Source organism: Manis pentadactyla, chromosome 3 (assembly GCF_030020395.1).
Source record: "Manis pentadactyla isolate mManPen7 chromosome 3, mManPen7.hap1, whole genome shotgun sequence".
Classification (NCBI taxonomy): Eukaryota; Metazoa; Chordata; class Mammalia; order Pholidota; family Manidae; genus Manis; species Manis pentadactyla.
In genome coordinates, this window is record NC_080021.1 from 3015767 (window position 1) to 3041035 (window position 25269).

Consider the following 25269-nt stretch of genomic DNA (forward strand, 5'->3'; position numbering starts at 1 on the left):
ACAGAGCCACAGACCAGTGGAACAGAATAGAGAGTCCAGATATTAACCCAAACATATATGGTCAATTAATATACGATAAAGGAGCCATGGACATACAATGGGGAAAAGACAGCCTCTTCAACAGCTGGTGTTGGCAAAACTGGACAGCTACATGTAATAGAATGAAACTGGACCACTGTCTAACCCATTCACAAAAGTAAATTTGAAATGGATCAAAGACCTGAATATAAGTCATGAAACCATAAAACTCTTAGAAAAAAACATAGGCAAAAATCTCTTGGACATAAACATGAGCAACTTCTTCATGAACATATCTCCCCAGGCAAGGGAAACAAAAGCAAAAATGAACAAGTGAGACTATATCAAGCTGAAAAGCTTCTGTACAGCAAAGGACACCATCAGTAGAACAAAAAGGCATCCTACAGTATGGGAGAATATATTCATAAATGACAGATCCGATAAAGGGTTGACATCCAAAATATATAAAGAGCTCACACACCTCAACAAACAAAAAGCAAACAACCCAATTAAAAAAATGGGCAGACGAGCTGAACAGACAGTTCTCCAAAGAAGAAATTCAGATGGCCAACAGACACATGAAAAGATGCTCCACATCACTAGTCATCAGAGAAATGCAAATTAAAATCACAATGAGATAACACCTCACACCAGTAAGGATGGCCACCATCCAAAAGACAAACAACAACAAATGTTGGCACGGTTGTGGAGAAAGGGGAACCCTCCTACACTGCTGGTGGGAAGGTAAATTAGTTCAACCATTGTGGAAAGCAGTATGGAAGTTCCTCAAAAAACTAAAAATAGAAATACCATTTGACCCAGGAATTCCACTTCTAGGAATTTACCCTAAGAATGCAGCAGGAGCCCAGTTTGAAAAAGACATATGCACCCCTATGTTTATCATAGCACTGTTTACAATAGCCAAGAAATGGAAGCAACCTAAGTGTCCATCAGTAGATGAATGGATAAAGAAGATGTGGTACATATACACAATGGAATATTATTCAGCCATTAAGAAGAAAACAAATCCTACCCTTTGCAACAACATGGATGGAGCTAGAGGGTATTATGCTCAGTGAAAGAAGCCAGACGGAGAAAGACAAGTACCAAATGATTTCACTTATATGTGGAGCATAGGAACAAAGAAAAACTGAAGGAGCAAAACAGCAGCAGACTCACAGAACCCAAGAATGGACTAACAGTTACCAAAGGGAAAGGGACTGGGGAGGATGGGTGGGAAAGGAGAGATAAGGCGGGGGCGGAAAGGGGGCATTATGACTAGCATGTATAATGTGGGGGGGCACAGGGAGGGCTGTGCAACACAGAGAAGACAAGTAGTGATTCTACAGCATTTTACTATGCTGATGGACAGTGACTGCAATGGGGTGGGGGGGGAACTTGGTGATGGGGGGAGTCTAGTAAACACAATGTTCCTCCTGTAATTGTAGATTAATGATACCAAAATAAAAAATAAAAAAACAAAAAAAACTCACCTTTGCCACGAGGCTTATTTTAACTACACTGGAACTAAACTCACTCATACTACAGCACTATTTTCTTTCCCACCGGACTTCCCACCTTCCAAAAGATTACGTAATTTACCTATTATGTTTATACTGTTTACCATCTGCTTCTCTGCTTAATGTATGCTCCTCAGAACAGGAATATTTGCTTATTGGTGTGGCCATCTGAAGCACTTACAGCCATGTCTGTCTGGCACTTAGTAGAAGCTCAACAAATATTTCTTGAATATAATTGAAATGTCTGCACTTTAAACCAATCATTTACAAATATTATCAACTCCAACTGTACTTCCACTAAACAAGCCTAGAAATAGACCCATTTCACTGTTCAATATGAATATTGGACTTCTTCCAGAGTATACCTGGGCTTCTAAGAACTAGCACTAAACAAAAATGTCATAACCTTGAAACCCCATGCATTCTAATCTGTCACCACTCTCAGCTAAGCCACGCTTCCCAGACAAACCTTCTCCCTCACCTCTTGGTGCTGTCCTCACTTCACCACTGCTTTTCAAACCTCCCTCCTCACAAGTGTCATCATACTCAACCCCAGCAATGCCTTGACTTAACCCCAGAACTACCTTGACTGTCCCCCATCCTCTTGCTACAAACACAGCAACACCTTGATAAATATTTGTTGAAAAAATGAGGAAACTGAGGACAGAAAAGTAGAATGCTTTGCCTAAAGTCCCACAGTTAATAGTGGCAGCACCAAGTTTAACCTCAGGACAGCCTGACTCCAAACCTGACCCCCTAAGCCATGACACACCAGCAGAGCACCCCAACTCTTAAAATCCTCAGTGACTTAAGTTCAAGATGGTTTTGTTCTTCTAGAAGACTATGGTGAAACTAAAGTATGGAAGCAAAAAAAAGGTGAATCTGTAACAAGAAAAGTAAGACACCACAGGAAGCGCAGGTGTGATAGGACAGACTCGGTGCATCTGAAAGAGGTGATGGGACTCAGTTCAGGAGGTATTCTGAGGGCCAACTAAGAATGGGGGTGACTAATTGCACACAGGAAGGCTGAGCCTGTCAGCACCCCACATCTCTAGTACCTTCTAGTACCTGACTCTACACCAGCAGATACTCAGCAACCCAGCATTTACCCTCAAACAAAAAAAATCCAAGGGGTATCTCTCTAAAACCATAAAGCAGAGGTTTCTGGTATAAGTGTTGATATCCTTAGGTAAATCTCTCCCCATCCCCATTTTGAATTAGGGGCTCACAGCCTGAATGCACTCTGAGGCAATCATTCCAGTTCTGATTCCATCAGGGGACAAGTCCAACTCAGGTAAGTAGCCAGTCCTTATTTCTAATGTATTTATCGACAACCAAAGATCACCCAACATATGATCACCAACCAGGCTTGCTAAACGTTCAGGAATACCATCTGAATGAAAGAGAAATAAATACTAAGAGAAACAATGACCTTGGAAGAAAGAGCTAAGTTGGAAAAGCTGAAGAACACTTAAATAAGTAAAAATCTTCTAAGCACATCTGGAAAGATTTGTGAATCCTTAAAACAAGAACAGGTTCTCTTGAAAAAGGAAACCAAGATAACAAAACGAGTCCTAAAATTAAAATCAATAAAATAGTGGATTTCTAATTTTTAGAGTTCAACCCATGAACTGCCCAGAACACTTGGTTGGGATGGCAGATGGAATGCAAAGGCGAAAACCCTTACAATGTGAAAGTAATGACAAAAACATAGAAGTATGACAAAGGAGGGACAAACATGCAGAACTAGAAGGGAAGAGCCATTATTTAGGGCATTACTATCTTCATCCTACAAAGGAGCCAAGACACTGACAAAAATCACTGACCACACAAAAGGATATTATTAGAATTACAACAGACACACTATCCAGCAGTGATGCATACAAGAAGAGATGTGGGAAATGAATAAATAGGCTAATAAGCCCTCACTCAGATCCCAAATCAGAAAATCAACAATTATTTAAAACTGAAATCACAAATGGTTTTAACATGCAATACAGTGTTTCGGGAGTAACAATCAGAAAGACTGAATGAAAATGGTTAGAGAAGACTGTGGAGAGCTGAACTCAGTGTTGGGGAGGCTGGGAAAATCGCTCTTGTCATATAGACTCATCCACTCCATCTCTCTTGCTTTTTAATTATACAAATAAATAAAAACACACCTTTTAGTTCTTCCCCACTGCCCTCACATTAGAGCACACACTCCTCACCAGGGCTGAGCAGACCCCTTCTCACAGTCAGACCACCACTGATGCTCCAGCACCATTTCTAAGCCCCCCACCGCCCTCCCTATCCCATCCGGCAATCACTGCTCTAACCACAGTGAACTACAGCTGGGGTTAGGGGCATTGAAAACCCATGTGTAACTTTTCACTCCCCAAAAACTTAATAATCTGTTGTTGACTGGAAGCCTTACCAATAGCATGATCAGTTGATCAACATATATTTTATATATTATATGTATTATATACTATATTCTTACAATAAAGAAAGCTAGAGAAAAAATATTTTCTCAGATTATCACAAATCTCCAATTTTCCAATGTGATTTACTGAATTTACTAAAAAGAATCACATACAAGTAGACCCTACATAGCTCAAACCCATGCTGTTCAAGGGTCAGCTGTACAGTCAGATATCCCCAACACCAGGCTTTCTTGCCACTGTGCCTTTTCACGCGACACTCTCTGTGTCGAGCACTCTTTCTTCCCCCATCTCTCCCATGCCAGGCCGCCGCACGCTCACTCTTCAGGGTTCAACATAGACATCACTTCCCCGGGGAAGTTCCTGCTGACCTAGCTGGTCACGTGGCCCTGTGAACACTCCCAAGGCAGTCTGCATGTTGTCCAACCACGACAGTAACTAGCTGGTATCAAGTTGTCTCGTACTCTCTGTTCCCCAGGAAAATCTACTTTTTATGAGAACACTGTCCATTTTGCTCAAATGGTAACGTCTCAGCACCTAGCACAAAGCCTAGAATTCTAGACACTTAAAAAATATTTAACATGAGAGCCCAATCTATTTCGATTGTATAAAGCTGCCCTAATGCTAAAAAGGACATGCTTACTCACAAAATGGGGGCTTTCAGAAGGGCCTCAGGAAAGTCTTCCATTCTGTTTACCACCTTCCCAGACCCCATTAGTCCTGAAAAAGATCTCCATACATATTCTAGCAATTTTAGCCCCCGCAAAACTTTGCTTTCCTAGAGTTCTGGTTTTAAAAAACCTATATCCTAAGTTTCTGCCTTCTAATGCAACATCCCAAAATAAAACAAGAACCAAAAACCAACTCTGGAAAAGCCAGCTTCATTACCAGACACTCAGCTGGAGCACGGGACTTACGATGGGGCACTCAGGTAAATCAGAAAACCTGGACCTCAGTATAACACCACTAAATTTACTTTGTGGAAAGCCAGACTTACTCATGTGGCCTGACCATTTGTCCAGAATTTGGGAAACAATTATAGGGCCACTGGTTATAAGGTTATTTTCCTGGGTTTATGTATTTTCATAACTGAGGGGTGAAAAAAAAGCCAAACCAGAACAAGACTATGTCCCAATGATAACAGTTCCAATGAACCAAGTTAAAAGTACTGCTCTTGGTTCATCAATAGCTGGCCTGGCATCTTTCCACCCCCTGCCAGGCCTTTATTCCACTGCACATGACACTAAGAAGGAAAATTTGTGTAATTTTTGCTAAATATGGCCTCCCCATGAAACTGTCCTGTGCTCCACCGAGATGAAGTATGGTTAGTAACTAATGTTGCTGAGTTCTACTTGATACACTCCCTCTTTTCCAGATCTACTAAGAAAAGAGAGCTTACTCTGTGGTAGGCATTAAGCACCACTTCATTCAGCATTCAGTGGAAACTACCTAAGTACAGGTTAAACAGAAAAGATGCACAGCTAACTTGACAAAATCTTTGCCTTCAGAAAGTCAGAAACAGATTTGCACCCAAATAAACACAATGTACTGTTAGAGGGACAAACACAGAATACAGACTGGGAAGGTGAGCTAAATAAGAGGCACCACAGCAGGGCTGTGCCTCCTCACACCTGGAACCACATACAAAGGCCAGGCTCCTCTTGCAGCCAGTAAAGAGCAGGCACAACGGGAACAGGAACAAGACTTCCAGGCCCTGCCAGGAAATTGAAACTGCATGAAATAATATCCCCTCCTTCATACCTAATCTCTGTAGAAATAGAAGCTGGGTTTGGGGGAGAAAGGAGAACAAAGCAGGAAAGTGAACTAACCCTTGGAAGGAAATGGGAAAACAATCCAGGGTCCTGCCCCTTGGATATCTAAGATAAACACATTTGCCAAAGTCAAAGTCAACATAGTTATAAATTACCATAAAATCTGAATTCATGAAGTCCAAGTTCATGAGGCTTTTACCAAAACAACATACTGGAAAAACAAAATGCTTCCCAATGCCAGAGCCCCAAGAGAGATTCACAAATCAACTGCCTGTCTTTGATGTACCACTACACTCACCAGAAAGAGCACCCTCTGGACATAAGACAAATGGGGACAAAATCCCAGCTACACAACCTCCTGACTGTGGAACACAGAACAAGCTCCAAAGTTACGAATTAACAAATTACAAATAACTCCATCTCTCTAGGGCTCAGATTTCCTCTCACTAAAGTGGGAAATACCACTGAATAAATCGCTGACATTTGTGAGTGTTAAGCACATTATACATCTTTCACAGCATCTTCATCACAACCCTGGGAAGAACATCCTATTTGTCAGATAAGAAAGCTAGACTTAAGTAGCTAGTAAAGAGTTAATAAGTAGCTAAGCCAACATCTGAACTTAGAGCCATGATATTGAGTGACTGTGAGGATTCAGTCAGTAGTTGTAACTTAGTGTTTATAGTGTACCAAGGGCTATTCTGAAGTATGTGTTGTACTGCATATTATTATTAACCATTATTACTACACGGGTTGCCTATCTCAGAAAAATATATAAAGATCTACACATAAAAGGCACTAAACAACTAATATTTGGAGTACACTGAGGTATATTCCCTCACCTATTCTGCAAAATCAACTACCTTTTATTTGTTTCCACTGTATGTCAAAGAAACCGTAAGACAGGTGAAAGAAAAATCAAAACGAAATAAAACAGCAAGATGCATGCTTAGTCAAGAGGATTACACTTACAGTTCAGAAGGCCACAATGACTCCTGACTCTGTGAAGAAGTCAATGATCAAAAGGAAATACTCCTGGTTTCTCTTTCCTCTTCCTATAGCAGAGAGAACCTGCCAAGAAAAAGACGACACGTATAAATAAAACCACCTTTACTTCACTACTTTTTCAAAGCTCTGCTATGTTCACCACCTCAGTCAACTTTGTGGCCTACCATGCCTATTGTGCTGGTCTCGTAGCAAGGGATGAAAATGATACCAAGACCATCTTCACATCTACATTCCAGTTAAGAAGATGCACATGGAACAACTGAAAATGTAAAACCTAACAGTCCTAAATTAATATGGCATGATGTTAGCTAATGAGTTCTGGGTAAAATGATTAACATACGCATTTATTTCACCCCCTCCCACTAAATTTATACTAAGGAGATTAAAACAACAACAACAAAAAAAACAAGCACAGAGAGAACTGAATGGAGAAAAAGTAATAAAATTTTGGAAGCTGTGAGGAAAGTTTCCAACATGCAAGACAGAGACCAAAACAAATAGGAAAAAGAAAAACTTGGAGGAAACAGAAACTATACAAGATTGGAAGCATTGTAAACAACCCCACAGGCCCAAGAAACCCAGATCCTAAGCCAGCAGTGGAAAAAAACCAAGAACCACTTTTGTTGACTCAGCAGTATCCTAGAAGGCTCAGAACCAGCAGCATCAATGCAGGCAGAGCTGGGGGGAAGGAAGGTGGAGGCCTGAATACAGAGCAATGGGTGAAGGCTGTTTAGGCCGCAGTAGAATCTCAACACCATACCTCCACATGACAGAAGACTGGAGGGTCTCCCAGTGGAAAAAGCACAGCATCTCTAGGCTTGAGCTATCCTGCCCTATACTAAACAGAGGTGGACTTAAACATCGTACACACACTGAATGGTGAATTTCCAGATCCCCTACCCCAACCCACCCACCTAGCTCCCAAAATTCTGCAGTAAAGAGACTGAAGAATATTCTTGGAGAATCTGATCAGTTCAAGAAGAAAGACCTAAAGATACCAACACTGGGGATTCCCCAACAAATGGCCATCCAGAATGTTGTGATGTAAAAGTCAAAACACCTCACCCGTGTTGATACAAGGAAGCAAAGGAAGGAAGGAAACAACTTGAAAGAAACAGAAAGTACATACATTATCAATAACCTACAGAAGACACTGCAATCAATAAAGAACAGGATGCTTTTTTAAAAGAACAAAAGAAGAACTCTCAAAATTAAAGAATCTGGAACAGAAATAAAAAACTATAAAGAAGAAAACTAAAGAATACTAAGTCAAATTGAAGATGTCTCCCTGAAAGGAAAACAAAAAGGCCAAAAAAAGAAAAGATAAAGGAAGGTCAAAAGAAAAACATATTAGAGTGAAAATCTAAGAAAATTAAATAGCTACTTGGACAGCCAAGTCCTACATGAAAAGAATTCCAGAATAAGAAGACAAAGGAAGAAAATCTTCAGTACAATAATTCCAAAAAAATTTTCCCAGAACTGAAAAATCTAAGTTGCCAGAATGAAGGGCCCCACTAAATATGAAGAACAGTACATGAAAACAGACCCACACAAGACACAATCATGATATTTCAAAAGACATGAACAAATTTAGAACTCCCACAAGCTTCTAAAGATGTCAGGATAAAAGTTACATACATAGAATAGAAAATGAGAATAGCTTCGGAATTAAGAAACAGTAACGTGACAAGGCAGCAATGGAGTGGATCTTTGAATTTAAGGAAAAAAGAATGCCATACCGAACTCTATACCTAGCCAAATTACTGATCCAAGTTTCAGTCATGCATGGTCTCAAACATTTACCTCCTGAGCATCCCATCTCAAAAGCCACTGGAGAGATTCCTCACCAAAATATGAGCATGAACAAACAATGAGGAAGACATGAGCTTCAATGAAGAGGGATAAAGGAATCCCCCAACGGCGATGGTGCAGGGCAACCCCAGAGTGAGAGCTGTACCGGGGCGGGGGCGGGGGGCTGAGTCCAAGTTAGAGCAGTGCAGCTCATGAGAGGGATTACTGAAGGCTGTCTTCACCTCACCCAAAGACACTGCTCTGTCTTTTTAAGGTGATTAACCTCTGGAAGATGTACTCCACCAAAAAGCCAAAATGAAGAAGTTGGTCAAGAAAGACAGAAACAACTCAGCAGGATTAAAGATGGCAGCATGAGAGAAGAGACAGAGGCTTCCTCCTAAAACCACATATAATATGAAAATATAATTAATACAACTAACCCTGAGAGAGCAACAGGAAAGAGGACTGCACCAGACTGCACACACCTGGAGAAAAGAGCAGACCTCAAGGAACAGAGTAACATACCAGAGCTGTGGCCCAGCGGGATCCAAGCCCTTCTCCCACCCCAGCTCACCAGCAGGAGGAAGAGAAACAGAGCAGGGAGGGAGTGGAGGCCTGGGACTGCTGAATACCTAGCTCTGGAGACCTGCTGTGGGAGCACAAACCTACATTTCATGGTGCTTTCATGATACTCTTGTGATTAGGGGGTTGGAAAGCTAAGGCAGGCAGAATTCCTGGAGAGACTGAGATTCCAGCCACTTGTGGAAAGCAGGGATCCATACTTGGCTGCTCTGCAACAAAAGAAAGGCAGGCAGGCTGAGAGACGTCCTAACAAGGAAGCCCTTAGCAAGAGGGCTGCTAAACAGACAAGGATTGCACAGAGCTTACTGCTCAGGAGAAAGGACAGGTAGACAAAATGTCTGAGTGCACTCTGCCCAGCAGGTTGGGAGTTTTCACGATTTCCAGGTGCTCCAGCTCCCTGGCTGGCTACACAGCTCCAGGGACCCCCTCTGCAATAGGCAGCCTACTCTGCCTTTCTCCTGGCAAGCCCCACCTGGCTCGCAAACCGGTAAACCCTACCCTAGTGTTAAGCCAGCCAGAGGGAAGATCTATCTACAGCAACCAGAAACGCAAAGCACAGAGGCTTGTACCTGTGTGCTCGGCCCACTGGTTCAGGCAGTGGAGACAGGCATAGCCACCAGGAAGCAGGAAACAGCTCTTTCCTCACCCCAAGCACCAATACCACTTCCCTGCAACCCCCAACATTGCTTCAGGGGCTGAGCAGCTCCAGAGAGTAGAGCTTCTGGACACTAGAGGGTGCTATACACAAACATGAAACAACAAAGGAACCTGGTTCAGAGTAAAATTAATATAACTCCTGAGAAAGATGACACGGACCTCATGACTCTTCCTGAAAGGGAGTTCAAAATAAAAATCATTAACATGCTAATGGAGGTATGGAAAGATATTCAAGAACTCAGGAATGAATTCCAGTCAGAGATCCAATCATTGAAGAACACAAAGGAGGGTACTAAAAGCAGATTGGATACGGTGAAGGAGACAATAAATGAAACAGAAACTAGGAAGGAATACAAAGAAGCTGAGGCACAGAGAGAAAAAAGGATCTCTAAGAATGAAAGACTATTGAGAGAACTGTGTGACCAATCCAAATGTAACAATATACGCATTATAGGGCTATCAGAAGAAGAAGAGAAAGAGAAAGGGATAGAAAGTGTCTTTGAGGAAGTAACGGCTGAAAACGTCCCCAATCTTGGGAAGGAAATAGTCTGTCAAGCCATGGAAATCCACAGATCTCCCAACACAAGGGACCCAAGGAGGACAACACCAAGACATATAGTAATTAAAATGGCAAAGATCAAGGATACGGACAGACTATTAAAAGCAGCCAGAGAGAGAAATAAGATCACATACAAAGAAAGGAAAGCCCATCAGGCTACCATCAGACTTTTCAGCAGAAACCTTACAAGCCAGTAGAGAGTCGCATGATGTATTTAATGCAATGAAGCAGAAGGGCCTGGAACCAAGATTACTTTATCTGGCAACATTATCATTTAAATTTGATGGAGGGATTAAACAATTTCCAGATAAGCAAAAGCTGAGAGAGTTTACCTCCCACAAATCATCTCTACAGTCTATTTTGAAGGGGCTGCTATAGATGGAAATGTTCCTAAGGTTTAATAGCTGTCACCAGAGGTAATAAAACCACGGTAAAGAAAGTAGAACAGCTAATTACTAAGCAAATGCAGAATTAAATTAACTACCCCCAAAGTCAATCAAGGGATAGACAAAAAGTACAGAATATGATACCTAATATATAAATAATGGAGGAGGAATAAAAAGGAGGAGAAAGAAAAGAACCTTTAGATTGTGTTTGTAATAGCATATTAAGTGAGTTAAGTTAGACTCGTAGATAGTAAGGAAGTTAAGCTTGAACCTTTGGTAACCATGAATCTAAAGTCTGCAATGGCAATAAGTACATACCTATCGATAATCACCCTAAATGTAAATGGACTGAATGCACCAATCAAAAGACACAGAGTCACTGAATGGATAAAAAAACAAGACCCATCTACACGCTGCCTACAACAGACTCACTTTAAACCCAAAGACATACACAGACTAAAAGTGAAGGGATGGAAAAAGATATTTCATGTAACTAATAGAGAGAAAAAAGCAGGAGTTGCAGTACTTGTATCAGACAAATAGACTTCAAAACAAAGTCACAAGAGACAAAGAAGGACATCACATAATGATAAAGGGGTCAATCCAACAAGAAGATATAACCATTATAAATATCTATGTTCCCAACAAAGGAGCACCTACAAATGTGAAACAAATACTAACTGAATTAAAGGGGGAAATAGAATGCAATGCATTCATTCTAGGAGACTTGAACCACTCACTTCAAAGGACAGATCAACCAGACAGAAAATAAGTAAGGAGGCAGAGGCACTGAACAACACATTAGAACAGATGGACCTAACAGACATACACAGAACTCTACACGCAAAAGCAGTAGAACACACATTCTTCTCAAGTGCACAAGGAACATTTTCAAGAATAGATCATTAAATTCAATGTAAAATTAATATAACTCCTGAGAAAGATGACATGGACCTCATGACTCTACCTGAAAGGGAGTTCAAAATAAAAATCATTAACATGCTAATGGAGGTAATGGAGGTACAGAAAGATATTCAAGAACTCAGGAATGAATTCCAGTCGGAGATCCAATCATTGAAGAGCACAAAGGAGAGCCACAAAAAGAGCCTCAGTAAATTCAAAAAGACTGAAATTGTACCAAACAGTTTCTCAGACCACAAAGGTACGAAACTAGAAAAAATAATGAAAAGAAAATGAAAAAGCCCACAAACACATGCAGGCTTCACAACATGCTCCTAAATAACCAATGGACAATGACAAAATAAAAACAGAGATCAAGCAATATATGGAGACAAATGACAACAATAATTCAACAACGCAAAATGTGTGGGATGCAGCCAAGGCGATGCTGAGAGGAAAGTATATTGCAATACAGGCCTACCTCAGGAAAGAAGAACCGTGCCATATGAGCAGTCTAAACTCACCATCAATGAAACTAGGAAAAGAAGAACAAATGAGGCCCAAAGTTAGTAGAAGGAGGGACATAATAAAGATTAAAGCAGAAATAAATAAAATCGAGAAGAATAAAATAATAGAAAAAAAAAATCAATGAAAGCAGGAGCTGGTTCTTCGAGAAAATAAACAAAATAGATAAACCCCTAGCCAGACTTAGCAAGAAAAAAAGAGAGTCTACACACATAAACAGAATCAGAAATAAGAAAGGAAAAATCACGACAGACACTACAGAAATACAAAGAATTATTAGAGAATACTATGAAAAATTATATGCTAACAAACTGGATAACCTAGAAGAAATGGACAACTTTCTAGAAAAATACAACCTTCCAAGGCTGACCAAGGAAAAAACAGAAAATATGAACAGACCAATTACCAGCAACAAAATTGAACTGGTAATCAAAAAACTACCTAAGAACAAAAACCCTGGTCCAGATAGCTTCACTGCTGAATTTTATCAAACATTTAGTGAAGACCTAATACCCATCCTCCTTAAAGTTTTCCAAAGAGTAGAAGAGGGAATACTTCCAAACTCATTCTATGAGGCCAGCATCACTCTAATACCAAAACCAGGCAAAGACCCCATCAAAAAAGAAAATTACAGACCAATAACCCTGATGAACATAGAAGCTAAAATACTCAAGAAAATATTAGCAAATCGAATTAAAAAATACATCAAAAAGATCATCCATCATGATCAAGTAGGATTTATTCCAGGGATGCAAGGATGGTACAACATTAGAAAATCCATCAACATCATCCACCACATCAACAAAAAGAATGACAAAAACACATGGTCATCTCCATAGATGCTGAAAAAGCATTTGACAAAATTCAACATCCATTCATGATAAAAACCCTCAACAAAATGGGTATAGAGGGCAAGTGCCTCAACATAATAAAGGCCATGTTTGACAAACCCACAGCCAACATTATACTTAACAGCGACAGGCTGAAAGCTTTTCCTTTAAGATCAGGAACAAGACAAGGATGTCTACTTTCCCCACTTACATTTAACATAGTACTGGGGGTCCTAGCCTCGGCAATCAGACAACACAAAGAAATAAAAGGCATCCAGATTGGCAAGAAAGAAGTTAAACTGTCCCTGTTTGCAGATGACATGATATTGTACATTAAAAAACCCTAAAGAATTCACTACAAAACTATCAGATCTAATACCTGAATTCAGCAATGTTGGAGGATACAAAATTAATACACAGAAATATGTGGCATTCCTATACACTAACGATGAACTAGCAGAGTGAGAAATCAAGAAAACAATTCCATTCACAATTGCATCAAAAAGAATAAAATACCTAGGAATAAACCTAACCAAGGAAGTGAAAGACCTATACTCTGAAAACTACAAGACACTCATGAGAGAAATTAAAGAAGATACCAATAAATGGGAACACATCCCATGTTCATGGATAGGAAGAATATTGTCAAAATGGCCATCCTGCATAAAGCAATCTATAGATTCAATGCAATTCCTACCAAAATGCCAAGAGCATTCTTCAGTGAACTAGAGAAAATCGTCCTAAAATTCATATGGAACCACAAAAGACCTTGTATAGCCAAAGCAATTCTGAGAAGGAAGAATAAAGCTGGGGGCATTATGCTCCCCAACTTCAAGCTCTACTACAAAGCCACAGTAATCAAGACAATGTGGTACTGGCACAAGAACAGACCCAAAGACCAATGGAACAGACTAGAGAGCCCTGATATAAAGCCAACCATATATGGCCAATTAATATATGATAAATGAGCCATGGACATACAATGGGGAAATGACAGCCTCTTCAACAGCTGGTGCCAGCAAAACTGGACAGCTACATGCAAGAGAATGAAACTGGATTGTTGTTTAACCCCATACACAAAAGTAAATTCAAAATGGATTAAAGACTTGAATGTAAGTCATGAAACCATAAAACTCTCAGAAGACAACATAGGCAAACATCTCCTGAATATAAGCATGAGCAACTTCTTCCTGAACGCATCTCCTCAAGAAAGGGAAACAAAAGCAAAAATGAACTCATGGGACTACATCAAACTAAAAATTTTCTGTATGGCAAAGGACACCATCAACAGAACAAAAAGGCATCCTACAGTATGGGAGAATATATTTGTAAATGACATATCCGACAAAGGGTTAACATCCAAAATATATAAAGAACTTACACGCCTTAACACCCAAAAGGCAAATAACCCAATTAACAAATGGGCAAAGGATATGAAGAGACAGTTCTCCAAAGAAGAAATTCAGACGGCCAACAGACATATGAAAAGATGCTCCATATCACTAATCATCAGGGAAATGCAAATTAAAACCACAATGAGATATCACCTCACACCAGTAAGGATGGCCAGCATGTAAAAGACTAAGAACAACAAATGCTGACGAGCATGCAGAGTAAGGGGAACCCTCATACACTGCTGGTGGGAATGTAAACTAGTTCAACCATTGTGGAAAGCAATATGGAGGTTCCTCAAAAAACTAAAAATAGAAATACCATTTGACCCAGGAATCCCATTCCTTGGAATTTACCCAAAGAATACAACTTCTCAGATTCAAAAAGACATATGCACCCCTATGTTTATTGCAGCACTGTTTACAATAGCCAAGATATGGAAGCACCCTAAGTGTCCATCAGTAGATGAATGGATAAAGAAGATTTGGTACATATACACAATAGAATACTATTTGGCCATAAGAAAGAAACAAATCCTACCATTTGAAACAACATGGATGGAGTTGGAGGATATTATGCTCAGTGAAAAAAGCCAGGCAGAGAAAGACAAATGCCAAATGATTTCCCTCATTTGTGGAGTATAACAATGAAGCAAAACTGAAGGAACAAAATGACAGCAGACTCAGAGACTCCAAGAATGAACTAGTGGTTATGAAAGGGGAGGGGTGTGGGAGGGCGGGTGGGGAGGGAGGGAGAAGGGGATTGAGGGGTATTATGTTTAGTACAAATGGTGTGAGGGGTCACGGGGAGAACAGTGTAGCACAGAGAAGGCACATAGTGAATCTCTGGCATCCTGCTGCACTAATGGACAGTGACTGCATTTGGGGTACGGGTGGGGACTTAATAATATGGGTAAATGTAGTAATCACATTGTTTTTTCATGTGAAACATTCATAAGAGTGTATATCAATCATACATTAATAAAAAATTTAAATTAAATTAAATTTTTTTAAAAAAAGACAGAAACAAGAGATACCAGGAAACCAAAGTCCAACTCTTGAGAACAGCCAAAGGATAAGAGAACGTCTAAGGGCAATGCAGTACAAGGAGTAAGGTGCAACCACTTTGGAAAAGAAGAGAACAGACATATCCAGGAATTGTCTCCCAGAAATAAAATGTGAAGAATAGATGAGTCTGTGTGACTGACCATGTGGGAAATTTACTAAGAGGCTACCAGATAGTATGGGAAATATAAGCAAGAGGTATAAAAAGAGCTAAGGATACAGGGGAGTGGGCAGTCAAAGAAGACCCATCACACTACCCTGTGCCTATTTCCATCACGGGGCTCATCCCATGGTACGACCATCAGTGACTCACTTCTCCCCTCACTGGACTGGAAGACCTGGTGAAGTGCCATTTCTCAACTAGCTATCATTTTAGGCATCCAGCAATGCTTGCTACAGTAATATACACAAAAGCCATGGGTTTTTTGCATTTATTCATGTACTGAGTATCTACTCTACATACTTAACATCCTTCTAGGAAACTAGAATTCAGATACCTTGCTTGCCCTTAAAGAGTTCAAGCTGTTTTTTATTCCTGAGAAAACATATGTATCCTATATCCTCATTCTCCCCGAAAGATGAAAATTCACAGTGCTTTAATAGTCCAGCCGTCACTAGCAGCTATGAAATACAAGGCCTGATGATGCTTTCTGATATTACCAGCACAGTGGGACATGAAGAGTGCAGTCTGAACGCTGGGAAACTTGGCTTTCGGCACATCAGAATTATTACTTTTGAAGCAAAGAAAATCCAAATTCCTTAATATGACCTGTCAGGCCCTTACTGATCAAGGCCAGTTAACTCTCCAGCCTAACATCTCTATTATTTCCAAAGAATCCTACACTCCAACAAAATTAAGCTCGTCTCAGTTTATAAAACAACTAGCGCCCTCTGTCACCCCTCTCTGTCACCTCGAACTTCCACCCCTGGCTGAACTGGATGCACAACTGGAAGGAGCCACGTCCCTCCCCCCAGATCAGATGTCTCTCTCCTGCATCTCCACAGCATTCCTTCACTGGACGTAGTTATGGAGTGACTGGCACATGCCGTGCACTGTACTAGGCACTAGAATACACAAACAGTGAACAAGAGAGACACAGCCCTGCACCAGAGGACTCTTGTGGTGTAGCTTCCTGTTTAACATACTCACTAAAGTGGATGTTAAATTTGACCTATGTCTTCCTCCACCAAGATTCTAGGGACAATGACAACCTCTTTTTGATCTGCAGCCTCAGGTCCTCCACACCAGGTAACTTAAGCACTGTTAAATAAAGCAAAGTGTGGGCCAAAAAACCCCCGATGGTTGTAGTAGGTAAAAGTAACACACACTCTTTAGAGGCCCTTCGACTTTTCCAGTTTCTTTGGGTGTTTGTGTTTTGTTTTGGTTTGGTTTTGCCTCTCTTCTGTTTAAGGACAAACCTGCAAACATCATTCACTGAAATCTTGCAAGTGTCTTGGAACTGACTTTCTCCTTGCTTAGTGCAAAGGCTTACTCCCCATGTCTGGTTGTTGTTCACCACTGTACACCCAGCTCTGTGCCCTGCGTCAAACACCGAGAGCACATAAACAATAAACGAGTACTTATACATGAATGCATGAATGATAAATAAATGAACACATACACTGGCTTTGAGTGCCATACAATTTTCTTTGCTTTGTTGTGTATTTTAAAAAGAGTTCAAGCTAACAGCAACATTCTATTTTTATCAACATCAGGCCTACTGCTTGCTTGTCATTTTAGCAGGAGGCAACTTAATGAATGCTGCATTCCAGCACTCCTGTTTATCCCATAATTTAACCTGTCTTTACTAGTAATATGAATCTACACATCTTAACTATGAAACTAATAAAATATAAGCATAAAAATTGTGAACAGGTTTTTTAGGGCAGAAAACTAGGTATTTCCCAAACTGGGTGATTAAAATGCTTCAATTCTTTTACTCAAGAGTAAAAAGAACAATTAAATTTGGCTCATTAACTAATGAAGTGTATTGATGGCTCCCCAAAGATCTGTGTAAGATGGATATACCCTCCACCTTTCTGGCATGGATGGGCATATTTTAGGACAAGTACAAACAGATGCTTGTGCTGCTCTGAACCTTTTCCCTTTCTAACATGCAAACTAACATCTCCCACCATCACAACACACTCTAAATTTGTGCTTCCTAACACAGAATGCTTCACCTTCCTTACAATGCTCTCGTTTCAAAGCACATTTCAACTTGCACCACTTTCTAACACCCGTCTTCACTAACTCCACGCTGCGATCCTAACCGTTGCAAGGATGACAACCTCCCCTTGTGGATCATTTGGCTATTCATTCTTCTCAGTGCTCGACAAGCACAGCCCCTTAAACCTCACAGCACTAACTGGTTACTATTACTATTCCCATTTTACACAGAAGGAAGCGAAGTCTTAAAGAAATTAAGAAATTTCCCAAGGTCACACAGCAAACTAGGGAGAGATCAGAGATTCAAATACTGGCTTATCAGCACTCTGAAAATCATGATGCTATTCTGGCCTTCCCAAATTAACCAGATCAGTATTTGTTAAAACAATGAACAGAATTTGGACTTTCCAAAGCAAGCATGACAAAAAAGCCCTTCCTAAAGCTAAGTAACAGCTAACCCGACATTTTGACAAAGTATAAGATATCTGGCTTGAGTTAAGCAAGTAGGCTGAGCCCCTGGAAAAGAAAGTCTAACTACTACATAAGACCCAAACCCACTATTTCTTAACCCATAACATCCTAACAGTTATTTGTAAAGGTCTCTAATGTCCAAAATGTACAACCACTTCTCACAGGTTTCCCTTCCTCTAAGTTCAGGCTACCAATAGTTTCTGCACTTGGGCAAGCTGTAACCTGTATTCTAAAAGACCAGGTCAGAAAGTAACTTTCGGAAAAACTAAAATATATATAGAATGTGAATATGATTATAAAAGTCATCTGGGCAAACAAAAGCTTCTCTATGCTTCAAAATAATTTTCCAGCCAAAAATATTCTAATTCTAGACTGTGGAGCTGCTCCTAGGTGGGGATACTGTAGTCTCATTCATCCCTGTGCCAGTGCTTGGTACACGTATGCCATCCAACTGGTACTAAGCTACAGACTAAAAGCATACATCAAGGGTAAAGAACAGGTAAGATTACTAAATTTTGAAAATCAGTATTAACAAGTTGCCTGTTATGTGTGCGGACTAAATGACGAATATAAACTGCTTTCCAGTTCACAGACAAACTGATCTAACTCCAAGGAATGACAGACTAGTCCCTAACTGCAACATTTCCACAACAGAAACAATCATTGTTAGGAACAGTATTTGCTGACCATCAGGTTGATTCTTCCCTAAAAAGTAAGTTTTTACTTATTTATATAACTAGCCATGTATAAGAACTATGTCATCTCACATTTATAAATTACAATAATCTCTACCAAACAGATGGGAATTCTCAACAGATTTAGAGCTTAAGTAAACTGGTCAACCTCACACAGGGAGCAAGGATCAGAAGTGAGACTCAAAACAAGACCTGTCCAGAGACCCTGCTGTTCTATTCTGTTCTATTCTGCGCTATAAATATCTCCAGAACATTCTATTGTGAAAAGGCTTTAAAATGTTAAAGAAACACTATTGCACTTTAATTAATTCATAGGCACAGTTCATATATTCAAGACAAGGCAACCTTTCAATCACACTCAAAAGAACAAACAGCTATTATGGTGTATCTAAGGGTCTTCTAATCTACCTGAGACACTAAAAGAAGGACCTCTGAACCAAATTCAAGAAGCAATTAGAAGGAGCACCTCCCACGGGGACTGGAGGAAAGAGCTGTTCAAAGGACACAGCCATTTGGGCATCAGTGACCCACGGTAAACTGGAGACCACTGCCTGGATAATGGAAGGAGTCTGCAGAGTGAAAGCATCCCAGGTCTGGGTCAGGAAGATGAGGTACACTCGATCCTGTCTCTCTCGGAAAAGAACTAGAAAACCTGGACAGAGTAACTGCAGAAGCTCCCTGGTGACTGTGGAAAGCGGGTAGCAGAGGGATTAACAAAGAAAACTGGAATTCAAACCACAAAATCAGATTTAAACAGAGAGTCTCCTCTAACATGATATCCCAAATGTGGAGGCTACACACCAAACTTTTTCAGCATAGGAAGAACCAGGAAAACCTCAATTCCCGTGGGAAAAGACAATCAAGATAAGCCAATACCAAGATGAAACAAACGTTAAAGTGAACCCACGAACAGCTATTACACAAATACTCCTAGAGACTGACACACACCAAACACACTCTAAACCACAAATTCTTTTCCTTATCTCTCTTAAACCCACTGGCTTTGTCCCCTCAGCCCTGAAATGTCTCTGTCCAAGATTATAAATGACCTTGAAACTGCTCAATCCGGTGGGTAGCACTTAAGTCTAGGCCTTTCAGCAGCAACTGGCAAGAGCTGGTCACCCCACTTCCCTTCTGTTTTCAGGATGCCGTCTTCTCCTGGTCTTCTTACCTCGCAGGTGCTTTATCCTCCTCCTCCAAGCCAGTTAATTCTAGTCCCCCAAGACTTTCCTTTCTCCTCTTAGTTCTGTTTACCTCCCAGACAAGCTCACTTTAAATGCTGTCTTGATCCCAATAACTTTAAAACTTGTATCTCTAGCTCCAGTCAGTGGCCTGGCTTTGTGCCAGACTGTGGCTGTCAATCTGCATCACAGCCATCACCTTCTCCATTCTCCTGAGCATCACAGGGGAGAAGCCAGAACTGGCTACAACTCACAGTGGAGTTAGCTAATAAAAGGCACTCATGCAAGACTGGTGAAATGAAAGAGAACATTATTTTCTGGAGGCAGGTGCAGGCAGAAACATAGCTGTTGGTAGACGCAAAGGGAGAAAAAAGAATTCAACAACTTTGGCAGTTAAGACCTAGAGTGGTTTCTATTGAGAATTCCCAGTGGCTCCTAAAAAAGGCACCAGGAACCACCTGTTTCACCCACTGAGATCAACTCCAAATGACAAGATCACTGTTGATTTCAGATGAGCTCCAGCAAAGCACCCACCCATTCTAATAGCTGTTTCCTTGAACTTCAACTCTGCCAGCCCTTCCAACAGCAGTGACGGATTCTAATACCTTGTATTAAAACAGTGTCTGGAGTGACTTCTGTTTTCCTGACCAAACCCTGATGGATACACGCTATGCTGGGACCAGCTTAGATCCCTTAGAGAAGTGAAACATCACCAAAGACAACTGAATAAAATGTCCAACAGAGATACTGATTGCTCTTCTCCTCTACAAACCTTCTTTACACACAGTCTTTTGTTTATGACGACCCCCACCTTCCAACTGCTAAAGCTAATGGATGTTGGATGGATGGATGGATGTCATTCTTGACTCTTCTCTTCCTCCCATACATCCTTCCTTCCTGACACATCCAATTGTGTCAGCCAACAATGTTGGCTCTTCCTGCAAAATAAGCCCAGAAACTATCCCCCTGACATACCAACACCACCCTGACTTGAGCCACGGAACAAGTCTCCCTGCTTCTACCCTTGCCACTCAAGTGCTGTCCTCAACAGAGAAGGCTGACGCAAAATCTAAATCCAACAGTGTCACTCCTTTGCTCAAAACCCTAAAATTTGGTGTCTTGGTTTATATGGGTGATGACAAGGAGTTAATTAAAATGTGTTTGCACTGCCAAAGAAACATGCTGAGAAAAAGTTTACTTGTTTAAGAATACTGGCCTTTTAGCAAGAACAGGTGCTCAGAGCTGACATCAGCAACAGTATCAGTCAGTCATAGAACCCAGGAAAGGGATTTTGAGTGGATTTCAGTGGTTACCCGCCATTGCTCAGCTGTCTATTCACAGAGTCAAGGTGACTGAAGAACTGACCTCTAAGAATAGACTGTGAGAGTATTTTCAAAGAACTTAAAAAAACACTAACTTAGCACAACCTGAGATAGAATCTACTAAGATGTATTACACTTGATGACAGTGAAGTATATGGGAGAAGGTTTACTAGACAAATCTACAATTACAAAAATGTAATATGTTTAAAACATTTAAATATGGTTATTTAAACTATGATTATTCTTTGTACTAGTCATCAATATGTAATTCATGGAAAGCATTTCAATCTATTATGTGTTACTGAACCAGCAACATCAACATTAAACTTCAGAAAAATACTCTGACTTGACCAAACTTGGTTTGTGGTAGGTTTTGGTGATTTTTTGACCTCAGAGTCAAGACTGAAATTTTTCCAAACAAAAAGACCCTCCTTCAGTTATCACTATTGTCAAAGGCTGAATAACTTTGGAAATTATCTTTTGAGGCATACCTGGTAACATTTCTTAATGAAGTTACCCTAAATTTACAAAGCACAACAGTGCTCTTGAATGGCTCCTCTATCACTGTGAAGTCATTTCAATGACAGCACATGTTTCAATCACAAGTAATGTCAAGCTTCTTTTTCACTTCCCGTGCCATCAAAAGGTAAAACAAGAAGTGAGATTTCCACCCCCACACAAATTTGCAGCAATATATTTTCTGAGTTCAAACCATAGTTTCAGCAGCATTTTTTGAACCATGATACAAATACAATTGAAATTTATATATTTCAAAACCCAGTTAACTATGCAATTTAGGCACTTCCATCTAATCATCAACTGGAACTGATTTATCCACATTATAATGACATGTTAAAAGGTAAATATCAGGAAAAATCTAATACAATTCTATAAACATCTTCCAAGCAATGAATATGCTAGATTAAAATGATATACTACTCCTGCACTGGTATCAGTACCTGGGAGTCCCTATCACATAAAGATACTTTCAAAGATGAAAATACATAAAGCTTCCTTATAGGTCAGCATTAAAAGATTAACATTTGTAACTGATTTTGATGATAGGAAACACTAACTTTGAACTCCAATTAAGAAAATGTTATCCCCCTCCTCCCCTCAAAAATAATTCCATTCTTCTCATTAGACCTGTAATTATATTTTTAAAATTTTACTCAATTATTATTTTGAATTCTGTCAATGAAAATTTCGTAGAAATCTGTGTTCTCTCTTGTTATGTAAGCACTTACATAATATCCTTCATTTTACCTATTAGTCTGCAAAATCTAAAATATCTACCATCTGCCCCTGTACAGAAAAGTTTGCCAGTCCCTGCTTTAGTCATCTCAACACCAAATCTTCCAACACCGGCATGCTGGGCATACTTCAACCATCTTCAACTTCCTTGGCTGATTTTTCCTTTTTAACTTAAATCTCACTTTACTTTTACTCCTGATAAATTTAGCACTTCATTACAACCTCTCAAAATATTTTAAAATTCTGATTCTAAAAATGATCTATCTCCCAACATAACTCCCGATCTTTATTCAGATTCTTGATAAAAACATTAGGACAGATGTCAAGTATGACACACTTCTGGCAACATCTTAAGTGCAGAAATTCTGACTTTTTAGTTTGTGGGGAATTATACTGCACATGGTTGCAACCTATCTTCTACCTAAAAGCAAAATTTCTTAAATTCCCAATAATGACAAATAATAATTTACTTTTTTAGGCATCACACAGCAAATGATTAACCTTGCCAATAATAAGTTCTGACTCTTGGAATCTCCTGCCTGACTAGGCTGTCTTTGTTTAGCTGAGGGCCTTGGGCCACAACCCAAGAGTCCATGCTAACAGCAAAGCCTCACACCACACGACACCAGCTCGATCTCTGGAGGGGTTAGAGACTAAGCTCTGCCGTGCCGGAAGAGCACCTATGTCATTATCACACCCTCCACCCTGAATAGCGTGGACACCAAGGCTCTAGTTGGCAATACTCAGTGCTGAGAGGAATATCCACGTATCATTGCTGGGAGAAACAAGCACAGCTCCACGGAGAGATGGCAACTGGAAACTCATGCTTGGTCTCTCCTGCACTCAGCCCTGTGCACCTTTCCTTTGCTGATTTTTTTGTCTTCATCCTTTCACTGTACTAAACCATACCATGAGTATAATGGGCTTTATGAGTTCTGTGAGTCCCTCTAGTGAATCACTGAACCTGCAGGTGGCCTTGGAAACCTCCCAAACTCCAGCTCTTTGTGACTGATAACATATTTTCACCAATACAGTGCTGCTCAACATGTAGGGATGCTAGGTAGTTTAAAATGCAGGTGACTGGACTCTACATCAGGCACAATCATTCAACAACTCTGGAGGTAACACCAAGCATCTTTTAATACACTCTCCTTAGTGATTCTTAAGCACATACTTTCAGAACCACTGACATCCCTTAAAAGCTCCATGAGGGCAGGAACTGTCTCTTTTTCAATGATCCCCATCACCTAGCACAGTGTTTATTTACCACAGGGTAGACACTCAAAAGCACCTCATGAAAACCCTTTTAAGGTTAATAAGTGAGAAGAACTATCATACCAGTCTTTTAAAATTCACAATACAGTTGACCCTTGAATAACATGAGGGTTAGAGACACTGACCCCTACCCATGCAGTAAAAAATCCATGTATAACTTTTGACTCCCTAAAAGCTTAACTATTACAGCCTATTACTGACGGAAAGCCTTACTGATAACATAATGGAAACCACAAGTTACCTGCAAATAGTCTGGGCAATAGAATCAGTGATGCTTTTTATACCAATTTGTCAATAACTCAACTGTTTCAATCTCCTCTCTGCCAATTAGCAGGAAGTTGAGTTTTATAAACTATGGTCACACAGTCTCACCTAACTAAAAGGATCACCACTGAACTGAAAGTCAAGACAACTAAGACTCTTGAGAGCTCTCTCTATTCACGGCTAAAGAGTCATCTGCCTCGTCTAGGTTATTTCCTCATCTCTAAAGCGAAAGCCCTGGACCAGATGATCCCTAAATTTAGGTCAACCTTTAAAATTCTAGACTATCTAAAATAGTAAGAGCAAAAGGAGCAAAAACCCAGTGGAAAAGTATGAATGTTTTCCAATGAAAAGGCTGAGAGGGTAGATTCACAGGATGGATGAAAATCAAAGATATCAACTCTTCACCAACCAAAAATCAACTGTGACCTTGATATGTAGACAACCTGTCCTCCTGCTACCTGCTCTACCAAGTCAATTCCCAGAACACCACTAACACTGCTTTTCCAAAGCAGAAAGCAAAGCCTGCCATCTAAACTTTGCCACAACCCAGTCAAGGAGATTCCCTACTTTCTGCTACATTGGAATCACAACTATCCCAGCCTCCACGCTTGTGGTCAGAGATCTCTTAAACATTCAGGTTTTCATATTTGACTTCTACACCATTACTGAATTCCATCATTTCTTCTATCTTTGCCACTGACAACACTCTGCCCTTAATGGACGTCACAAATATCTCCAACAATATAAAACTTTAGCTTTGGCTAATGAACGATATAGCATGTTGAAAACATTCCATGCCAATTAGAGTCCCAAACACCTGGCTGGCCTTCTATGTAGCAAAAATGTGTCTTGTTTTATCTTTTGTAGGGGAAAGGGAGGCCAGGGGAAACATTGTAATTGCAAGTTGGTACAGTTCAATTTAGGTTCAATTTAGGAGACAGCTGCATGTGTCACTGGGTTTGGAATGTATTACATTTAAAGCAAAATTCAGGTGATTTGGATGACTAGCCTTCCCTTACCACCTCCAACCTTCACAGGGTGCCAGATGTCTACAGTCTAGTAAGGAAGGGCTCCCCCACGGGGTTAGGCTCCCTTCTGATAATCTGATGAAAACCCTAGAGTCTTCTCCTCAGGAAAGCAGCTCACATTCACACACAATCCTGCTTACCATTTCTGGGGGTCATAGACTTAGAAGAGAACATTTCCTCCT

General features: G+C 40.2%; 1 protein-coding gene across 10 annotated transcripts in view; it reads right to left on the minus strand.

The window, feature by feature from the left end:
- Positions 1–25269, minus strand: part of PTK2 (protein tyrosine kinase 2) — a 294240-nt gene that overhangs the window by 257642 nt on the left and 11329 nt on the right. For 9 of the 10 annotated variants that reach the window (XM_057497658.1, XM_057497652.1, XM_057497654.1 and 6 more), the window contains exon 2: positions 6706–6804. The exons of the other annotated variant lie outside the window; for it this stretch is intronic. The gene's annotated coding sequence lies outside the window, so the exon portion shown is untranslated. The remainder of the gene's footprint in view (positions 1–6705; positions 6805–25269) is intronic. 10 annotated transcript variants of the gene reach the window in all.